This window comes from Furipterus horrens, unplaced genomic scaffold, assembly GCF_987537825.1.
Source record: "Furipterus horrens unplaced genomic scaffold, mFurHor1.1.pri manual_scaffold_11, whole genome shotgun sequence".
Classification (NCBI taxonomy): Eukaryota; Metazoa; Chordata; class Mammalia; order Chiroptera; family Furipteridae; genus Furipterus; species Furipterus horrens.
In genome coordinates, this window is record NW_028327181.1 from 17,215,255 (window position 1) to 17,225,656 (window position 10,402).

The 10,402-nt window shown below is 46.3% G+C and overlaps 1 long non-coding RNA gene across 1 annotated transcript; it reads left to right on the forward strand.

The window, feature by feature from the left end:
- Nucleotides 1-5,465: 5,465 nt before the first annotated feature.
- Nucleotides 5,466-9,529, forward strand: LOC149997082 (uncharacterized). The gene is made up of 3 exons (XR_016514293.1): nt 5,466-5,674; nt 8,855-9,091; nt 9,343-9,529. It is a non-coding gene; the product is annotated as an uncharacterized LOC149997082 (long non-coding RNA).
- Nucleotides 9,530-10,402: the final 873 nt, after the last annotated feature.

Here is a 10,402-nt window from a genome sequence, read left to right on the forward strand (position 1 = left end):
GAATCACAGTATCTGAGAACCAGACTGCAGATGTGAATAGAGGCAGTGACCCGCTGAGCTGCAGAAACCAGCTGAGTTCTCAAAGCTTTGTTCCAGGGGGACATGTGTGCCCTCTGGCCAAGAGGGGGCACTGTGGTGCTGTGTTGAGGTCTCTACACAGCTGCTGAGTGAGGACTCTTGATTCAAAGTTGCCTGGGCCTGGGGGCCGGGCCCTGTGCTCCTTGCTGGGGACTCAGCAGCTGTGCCTCCTGTCTGGTCTGGCATATTCTCCTGAGAAATAACCTTTGCGTGATAGGAAGTACTATGTTATCTGTCAGTGCCACACGAGATAAAGTTTGCACAATTGAAGTTGGATTTAAAAAGCTTCTATTAATTTTATTTCAGAAAACGTTATTTTGATTAAAATCACCAAAATAATTCTCTTCAAAAGATATAAATGCAGTTAATTTTCAGCCCACAGTGATATTACTATTGAATGTAAAATTACAACCTACTGTAAACTTGCCCTTTTTGTACACTGTAAATATTGCCCAATGAAATGAGGTATCGGTGGTGATTCATCCCATATTTGTAATTACATACTTTAAGCAGTTTATCAGTGTGGTCTTAAACCTCCAAACTTGGGTTAATATTTGGGTTATTTTTATCAAACATTTAAGTAGAAAAGAAATATCCCACACCAAGTTTTTAAAGAAAATAGAGGAGGGAGCAATGGTTTCCAATACATTTGATGAGGCCAAGTTTTCCCCGTTCGTATAACCAGACAAAAGAGTTGAAAGTAAACACCCACGGTCCCATGTGTGATTCTAGCAGCTCATCTCGGAGCTGATCTTCAACCCTGTCCCTCAGCAGTGACTCAGTGAGAGGGTAGGAGGCAGAGCTAGTCTGCGCCCCCTGCTGGTGACTGTGAGAGAGGAGCCTTGACTCCCACCTGCATTACCAGCACTGAATACAGGGTAGGAGGCTGGGTGTTTGATCTAGCGATGCCTCTTCCACTCATTGGTGTCAGTGAAGACCAAGGTCCCAGTGGGGATCTGAGTGCCCAGCCCAAATGAGCCCAGGACCTCCACCCAGCCCAGGGCTTCCCTCCCTGAGGTCAGCAGTGCCAGAGAGGGGTCTTTTCTCACACCTCACTTGAATGGAACCAGCTGGTGACAATCACTGCCCTACTGTGCACAGGAAGGTGTCAGCAGCATAGAGCAGGGGAGTCAGTGTGTCGCCTTTGCTGGGGCCAGTGGGAGCAAAACATACACCACCTACCTTTCAATTGCAGCCCAACAGGAGGGTGGCCTGATTACAGGAAAAGTAAATGGGACCCAGGGCTCCTAATGTGATCTCCCAAATGTCCTGAATTCGGTATAAATACAATCCTTGTTTATTTTAGAAAAATGAAAACTTAAATGAGAAAAGAGAATCTATTAATACTAACACTGAGATGAATTTGATGAGGAAATATTGTGACAGAAATTATTATGTCAATGATCCTAAAATCCATTGGAAGAGAAGGTACAAGTGTTCTTGGTACAAATGGACAAAGAGAAAAACTGGATTTAAATAGGAGTCATCAAAACAAACCAAATGAAAATTATTAAGTTGAAAAACACAGTACGTGAAATTAAAAAAGGAAACTCTCTGTGGAGAATCTGGAGTAGGTCGACTTGTTCCATTTATTTGTGTGTGTCTTTGGAAAGAGCCGCCATTCATTTGAAATGCAGAGTTCGCACCACCATGAATGTTCTCTAGAGGACGTCACCAGGGGGCGCTGTGGGTCTTCTCAGAGCTGCAAGGCTGAAAGCAACTCAAATGGTTCTAATTGAATGGGCCCTGACCCATGCTCACTGCCCTGAGCAGAGGTGACAGCAGGTGCTTCTTCTCCTGGGGACAGACTCAGAGCTCTCAACCAACCTAGCCTCCCCCTGAGAGTGAGGACCCAGAACTGGATGTTGCTGTGCGCTCATATTAGCATAATGTCCCACCCAACACGCCCTTCGCCCAGGGAGCTGAGGAGGAGATAAAGGGACACCCCAGAGACCAGCATCAGCCTGAGGCCCCAGGATCTTGGAAAGTCTCCACCATGACCTGGACTTCTCTCCTGCTCCTGCTGCTCCCCCTCCTCACTCTCAGCCCAGGTTCATGGACATTTCAGAGACCAGCCTTTGGAGGGTCCCCTCTGCCTTTATTCTTCACCCCAACATGCGTCTGTTTTTATTTTAGGGTCCGGATCTCAGGCTGTGGTGACCCAGGAGCCGTCACTGACCGTGTCCCCAGGAGGGACAGTCATTCTCACCTGTGGCCATAACACTGGAGCCATCACCAGTAGTAACTATCCATACTGGATCCAGCAGAAGTCTGGCCAAACCCCCAGGACACTGATTTATGATACAAACAATAAACACTCCTGGACCCCTGCCCGGTTCTCAGGCTCCATTATCGGGGACAAAGCTGCCCTGACCCTCTCGGGGGCCCAGCCTGAGGATGAGGCTGAGTACTACTGTGCTCTGTGGTACAGCAACCATTGCCACAGTGACAGATGCAGGTGGGGAAGTGAGACAGAAACACAGGGCTCGGTGCACCCTCTGCTTCTAATATCCCCTGGCTCCTGTTCACAGAGGCAGTGACCAGCTAGTGTGGGCTCAGAAGGTTTGTTTCCATGGCCTCAAGGGACACAATCAAATCAATATTTCTAAGTGTGAAATGTTTTAATCCACCATTTTATGAAGACGAAGTCATCTTAAAAACAAGAGCAAATATAGTAAACAATGTCACAGGTAGTTGACAGGAGCAGCTAAAGGAAAACTTATACACACATGGAAAGACACACATGGAAAGACACACATGTGCACATAGAGACAATATAGGTAGAATGTAGCTTGGCCAACATTTAATAAGCAAGACAAAACTTAATAATAGTGTATAAAAAACAATAGAAACACAGCCACTGTAAGATGGAGCTGGAGACTCCACCCCGGGGGAACTGCCTTGCACGTCTTCCTTCTCCAGCCTCTAGTTAATGGCTGAGCCCAAAGGAAAACCTCTGGGCTGGGTCAGAGCAATGATATGTTCCAAACAGCTGTTCGCAAAGCTAACAGGAGAGCAGACACCTGACTACGGGGCTAAAAATTAAACACATTCTTTAGCATGTGCACCACCACGTTTAGCTGAAAAATAATTTAGCTTATTTCCACCTGTAAAAGTTCTTTCATTGGCCTGTTATTACCAACAGAAATACTTCCCTTCTATTCATGTAATTACTTTCCCCCTTTCTCATAAAAACCACTGCCTTCACCCCATAATTGGGTGTTATTTGGCTTTCTGTATGCATCTATGTCCAAGGCTTGCAATTAATTTGTATCTCAAATAAATGCTTGTTGTCTCTCACTTTGGCTTTTAATTTCCAGGTTAACAACAGTAATATTATACATTTGTGATTTTATTTGTGAAGATGAATGCTAGAGAGAAACTTAGTAGAAACTTAATAAAACATAATAAAACCAGATAAAATTACCTCTTTCACTGACTTTGGAGAAAAGCCCAAAATAACAAAATAAGAGAGCCAACCCATAAAATGTAATACTTAATATAAATTTAATGTCAATTATTTTTATACCGAGCATAAAGCTTCTTCCCCAACCCCCACCTTAATCCAATGCTGTGATACAGAGCACCTAGTGTGCATGAGGAAAGTACTGGAATCACAAAAGTAGAGCAGCTCTGGTTATTCTTCCTCTTATTGTTTTTTAAAGAATTTATATATTTATTTTTAGAGGAGAGGGGAAGGGAGAGAGAAACAGAGGGAGAGAAACGTCGATGTGAGAGAGAAACATCAGTTGGTCGCCTCATACACGCCCCATTCGGGGACTGAACACACAACCCAGGCATGTGCCCTGACTGGGAATCCAACGGCCAACATTTTGCTTGGCCGGACTATACTCAACTCACTGAGACGCATCGGTCAGGGCCATCTCTGGCTTTTCTGTGATACAGCATGTTCCTTACAGAATCTCTGAAAACTGTGCTGTGTTTTCTGCCAGGCTGAGGTGTGACGACAGTGACAGGGACTGATGCATAAGCGAGGAATGTTAGGCATCAGCAGGAGCCACCAGAAGCTAGAAAGAGGCAAGAAAAAGACTTACCCGGAGCCCCCATGGGAGCACGGCCCTGCTGACATCTTAATCTCAGACTTGAACTTCACAACTGGGAGAGAATTCATTCCTTCGTGCTAAGTCTCTCAGTCTGCGGTCCTTTGTTACAGGATCCCTGGGACGTAGCACATCAGGGCCGCGCACAGCCAATGACAGGGTGAGGACATAACATTCAGAAAACTCGGAGGTGCAGCGGAGGAACCAACCCCAGCATGGTACCTGCAAGGTCAGTGCGCCATATCCATAATGTATAAAAAATTACCTCATCTCTATTGTGTAGCGATCTGTCCTGAACTGAAAGGTTGTTAAATCCCAGGAGGATAAGGTACAAGAAGAAGTGGCCACTCTTTCTGTAACTGCTGAGATCACCTGGGGAATTGTGCCTTCGTTTTCGGCCCAGCTGGTCTCTGCATTTGCAGGGTGGACGTTGATGGCAGACAGTTACACCTGAGGACACAACGAGAGTGCAAATAAAGTCCAAGTGCAGTTCCATGGGTCATGGCAGAGTCCCCTGAGCAGGGACCTTTGTGTGGTCTGAGCAGGTGCTTCCTCCCAGGGCTCTCCCAAGGGGTGAAGCCAACCTTGATTCCCCTCAGTGTGGGGTGTGAGCTTAGCTCCAGCGCCAGGGCTCAGGAGGGGCTGGGAAGTCCCTGGATGGACACACATTTGCATGGACAGCCCCTCCCCTGGCAGAGGGTGGGGAAGAAAAGGGGGCCAGGGCAGCCGAGCCCCACTGCGGGCTCAGGGGCTGTGCACCATGGCCTGGGCTCCTCTCCTCCTCGTGCTCCTCTCTCACTGCTCAGGTAGGGGCAGGCCTCAGACACCCTGGGCATCCACTGATTGTCACTCTCTTCTTTCTCAGAATCTTGATAAACTTTACCTGGGCCCTTGCCTGTCACCCATGATTGTCCATGTTTGCAGGGTCCCTTTCTCAGCCTGTGCTGACTCAGCCGCCCTCCCTCTCTGCATCTCCGGGAGCAACAGCCAGACTCACCTGCACCCTGAGCAGTGGCTTCAGTGTTGGCAGCTATACCATGTACTGGTACCAGCAAAAGGCAGGGAGCCCTCCCCGGTATCTCCTGTACTATAAATCAGACTCAAGCAAAGAACAGGGCTCCGGGGTCCCCAGCCGTTTCTCAGGAGCCAAAGACGCCTCGGCCAACGCAGGGCTCCTGCTCATCTCCGGGCTGCAGCCTGAGGACGAGGCTGACTATTACTGTGCTGTATGGCACAGTAGTGCTTCTCACAGTGACACACACAGAAGGGGAAGTGGGACAAAAACCTTGAAGTCCCTTGCTTTTCCTTTATGACATTGGAACATTTTTAAATAACTTGTATATATGCTAATATATTTGGAAGTACCTTTTGGTCCATCAAGGGTCTACTCTCAATTCTCTCTCCCGTGTGTCTGGAGTGTCAAGAAGCAGAAACACAACCAAAAACCAAGAATTTACGACTCATAGAAATGCTGCCTGTTTCCATGAGTAAAGAAACCAGAGCCTGTGGAACTGCCCTCTTTCCTTTGAAATAAGGTAAGAACTTTCCTATCTCTTTCCTTGTTCAGAGGCCAGGGACCTCCCCAGCAGGTGGACAGTCTCTCACAGCATGGGCTCTGTGCTCTGAGGGGTCAGAGCAGAGACTGTCCCCTTCCTACCAGGCTCCTGAGCTCTGGGCTGACCAAGGAGGACCGTGTTTCATTGAGTAGAAACTCAGATGTGGGATGCTGGGTGAAGACTCAGGCCCAGGAGGGATTCCAGGAGAGCGATTGTGAGAGACTCCGGGTCCCTCGGAACAGATGAAGAAACTACTCAGTCACTCACCATCTGAGGAAGGAAGGTAGGGTTTTTGTTTTGTTTTGTTTTGTTTTCAGGAAAATCGCCCCTGTTTCTTTATTAGCCAGGGTTATTATCTACTTTCTACATGGGAAATGAATAAGAAAAACATGCAGCCCTTTACCAAATGGTTGGGAGTAATAACAAAGGGAAATGCAGATCAATATAGGGTTGAAATGCCCAGGCGTTTTATACAAGTTTAAAAACATTTACTCTTACCTAATTGTTCTGTTTTTCACATTCTATTGACAAGGATTTGAGGCAATACGGAGAAAAATAGAGCAGGTTTCCTTTTCCTTAAAAGCCATTTTGTATTTCTATTCTACCTTTAAGACCCCCCAGAGGGTAGGATTCATAGCAAGCATGATAGACAAAACCAGCGGTTAAGACCCAGGGTCAGGCTCCACACAGCAGTCAAAGTCTTTTGAACCATGCCTGCCTGTCTCCCACAAGACCTGACCTATGAATCTTGCTGAGGACCTAAGTTTTCAGTTGTGAAGTTGGGGGGAAAGGGAGTCCCCACCCAGGAAATGTGGGGTTTGAGGTCAGAAAATCTCTTTTTGTGTCACAGGGTGGTGGGGATGCTCCACAGTGTCTGGGAAATGCTGAGTCTGCTCCAGGGGACGTGGGTGAAGTGGGTCCATGGATGAGATGCTCTTACAGCTGCCACCACTCAGGAACTTGGGGACGCTGTGAGTGGGTTTACCTGACTCACAGGCCCTGAATGCGTCCCCATCTCCTCTCAGATGCAGGTGAAGGTTCCAACTGTCCAGGGTGTGAGCTGGGCTGTGGGCCGACAGGAGCAGGAAGTCCCCAGTGTGTTCCTGTGTCACTGCCCCTGTGAAGCTCCTGATGGGCCCAGTTCCACGATCCCCTTCTCCTGCACGGGGAGCAGCAAATCACTGGTTCTTAGGGCTCCCAGGCAGGTCTCTTACCTTGTGACCTAGGACAGAGGTGACTGACCCTCAGGGGTTCAGCCCTCTTCTCTGGCCCCTTGTTTGTGCTCATGAACTCAGTGCCCACCTGTGGGCTCCAGCTAATCAGTATCTTGATTTTCACTGCCACATGGTTCAATACACCTAATGCCCCTCAGAACTTCTATTACATGTGGAAGTGAGGTAAAAATCTGCTCAGCTCTCCCCTGTGATCCGTCACTGCCTGTTCCTGACTGTGACCAACACCAGCTCAGATTTTAGCTTCTGTTGTCACTTGTGCTACACCCAAGAGACCACATGGTCTCATGTTGGTTTATTTTCATAGGGTCAACAAACACATTTAATTCTTTTACTGCCTTTGTAATACAAACAGAATTACCATGTAACCAGCTTAGAAACTATTCCTCAGAGATGCTTGTTAGAATGCCAAGGAAAGCTGAAGTCCAGCACCAGTGACCAGGTTTCCCCAGGACCAGCTGCTCCCAGGAAAGCGCCAAGAGACCCCGAGGGATTAGAAACACACTATTGTCTATCTGTGTCACTCTTGAGATAAAATTTGCACAATCCTTGAAATTGGATTTGGAAAGATTGTACTCCTTTTGTTTCAAAATATGTTGCCTTTATCAATATCTTTGAACTAATTTACTTCTAAAAAATAAAAATGAGTTTTCTTTCAACCTACAATAATATAAATATGAAATGTAAAATTACAACTAAATGACCACTCAACTTTTTGTTTTCTATAAATATTGTCTAATAATTTGAGAAACAAGTTCTGCTTAATTTCATATTTGTAATTACATATTTAAACTCATTTATCAGTGTAGTCAGATACTTTCAAAAACACAAATCCAGACTCAGGTGAGTTTGTTGGTGAATTGTATCAAATATTTAAGTTGGAATTAATTAATATTGTATTATACATGAGTTTTTAAAATAAAATGAGGAAGAAACAGTTTTAAACATATTGCATAAGGCCACTCTTTCCCTGTTACTCTAATCAGACAAAAGAGTTAAAGGAAAGACCCACGCTCCCATCAGTGATTGTGACAGCTCAGTGGGGAGCTGACCTTCAACCCCATTTTGCAGCAAAGAGACTAAATGAGGTGGTACAAGGCAGAGCTAGTGTGCACACGTGCGCCCCCTGATGGTGACCGTGGGGACCAGTGAGAAATGAGCCTTGACCCCATCCTGCACTAACAGCACTAACTCAGAAGTAGGAGGCAGGGGAGTTGGGACTGCAGTTGCCCTCCACCCTCCCTGGTGTAAGAGACCAAAGGGCCCAGTAGGGGGCTGAGTGCCCACCCCCTCTGCAGCTCAGGAGCTCACTCAACAAGCAGGGGGCTTGTGTCACACCCCACCTGAAGGGAACCAGCTGGTGACAATCACTGATTCATTGTATTAGGAAGGTGCCAGCAGCACAGAGCTGGCTTTGGAGGCAGGGCTCCACCTTTGCTGGGGCCAGTGGCAATCAAACACACACCCGCTGACCTGGTACAGCTCATCAGAAGGGTCACCTGATTAAAAAGAAAGTAAATGGGACCCAGAGGGTTCTAATGTATTTTCCAAACGTCTAGAATCCAGTAAAAACACCTGGTGTCACATAAAGAATCAGAGAAAAAAGAATCTCCTGACAGTAACAGAGCCATGACACAGAAGACATTATGTGACATTACATGACAGATATTTTTAGGCAGCAATCAAAACATACATTTAATGAGAAACTACAAGCGTTCTTGGTACACATAAAAAAAGAGAAACACAGAACTGAAGTAGAAGTCATGAAACAAACCAAATGGCTATTGTAGAACTGAAAAATACAATAGTTAAGATTACAAGAGAAAATTATCTACAGGGACTTAAGAATAGGTAACACTATTTTCTTCCTTCCTTCCTTATTTTACTTATCGACAGAAAATAAAGGCCTGTACCATTCCTCTGGCAGGTCCCACCGCCATGAATATTCTACAGGACGTCACCAGGGGGCGCTGTGGATCTTTTCTCATCTGCAAGGCCTGAAACAAACGGAAATGGTTCTAATTGAACGGGCCTGTGCCCATGTTCACTGGCCTGCGTTAGAGGTCACAGCAGGTGCTTCCTCTCAAGAGACACACTCAGAGCTCACTGCCTCCTCCTCAGAGTGAAGCTTGTTCAAACTTTGCTGAAGACCCTGAATTGAATGGTACTGTGACCTATATTTGCATAATGTCACACCAAACAACCCTTTACTGGGGAGGAGGGACTGAGGGGGAGATAAAGGGACATCAAAGACCATCATTAGCCTGAGGCCAGAGGATCTTGTAAAGTCTCCCCCATGACCTGAACTCCTCTCCTCCTGCTCCCCCTGCTCACTCACTCACTGCTCAGGTTCATGGACATTTCAACCTTTGATTTTTTTTTCCCATTCTTGACATGTGTCTATTTTCATTTCAGGCTCAAGTTCTCAGGCCGTGATGAGCCAGAGCCCTCACTGACCATGTCCTCAGAAGGGACAGTCACGATCACCCATGGCTTCAGCACTGGAGTGGTCACCAAAGGTCATTATCAACACTGGTTCAAGTGTATGCCCACGCCTTCAGGACACTGGCTTACAATACAAGCAATAAACACTCTTGACCCATGTTTGGTTCTCTGGCTCCATTCTTGGGACAAAACTGCCCTGACCCTCTCTAATGTGTCTGCAAGCTGTTTTCCTGTAATCGTATTCGAGAAAAGCAAGTAACAAGCTTTATAGGTCTTTCTACTATAAGTGTCATAAAAAAAGGGGGGGGGTAGGTGTTGGGAAACACTTCTGGTTTCGGGAATTGTAGCCCAAGCTGTGAGTGAGGTCCCCCTGGGAGGCCTTTAAATCTCAGCAGAAAACAGAAAGGCTGTGTGACAGACAGGACCAAAGGCCACTCAGAAGGTTCCCATGAGAACTGGGTTTAAAGAACGCATATTATGCTTTGGAGCTTGCTCTGCTTTTCTTATCTCTTAGTTAGCTATAAACAATCTGTAATGAAGAATGTTGAAACCTTGGACATAATGCCAGTGTGGCATCAAGATATTTAATAGACCCTGACACAGAATGATCACTGTGTTCTCTATATTGATATCTGTAATTAGTAACTGTCAACAGTCACTCAAGCATCTGAAAGCTTATTGATGATTCGTAAGTCCTGACCTTGTATCACACCAATCTCCTCCTCAATAAAAGGCATGGCAGACGAAAATTCAGTGCTCTTTTCCTCTAGAGAGATTAGCTACCTCCCATCCCTCCACACAAAATACAGTGTCCTGGATAAATCTGTTTCTCCGCTGGACAGAGAATTTCCAGCTGAGCCCAAGTGTTGGAGGCAGGACAGCCTCAGAGGCCCAGCCTGAGGACAGCTGAGGACGACTGCAGGCTTCTCTATAGTGGCGCTCAGTACTGTTTGAACCCAGGTGGGGAACCAGGATCTAAACTTTTGCTTCAGGATGTGTGGGTACAAATGTAATCATTTGATATGGGATC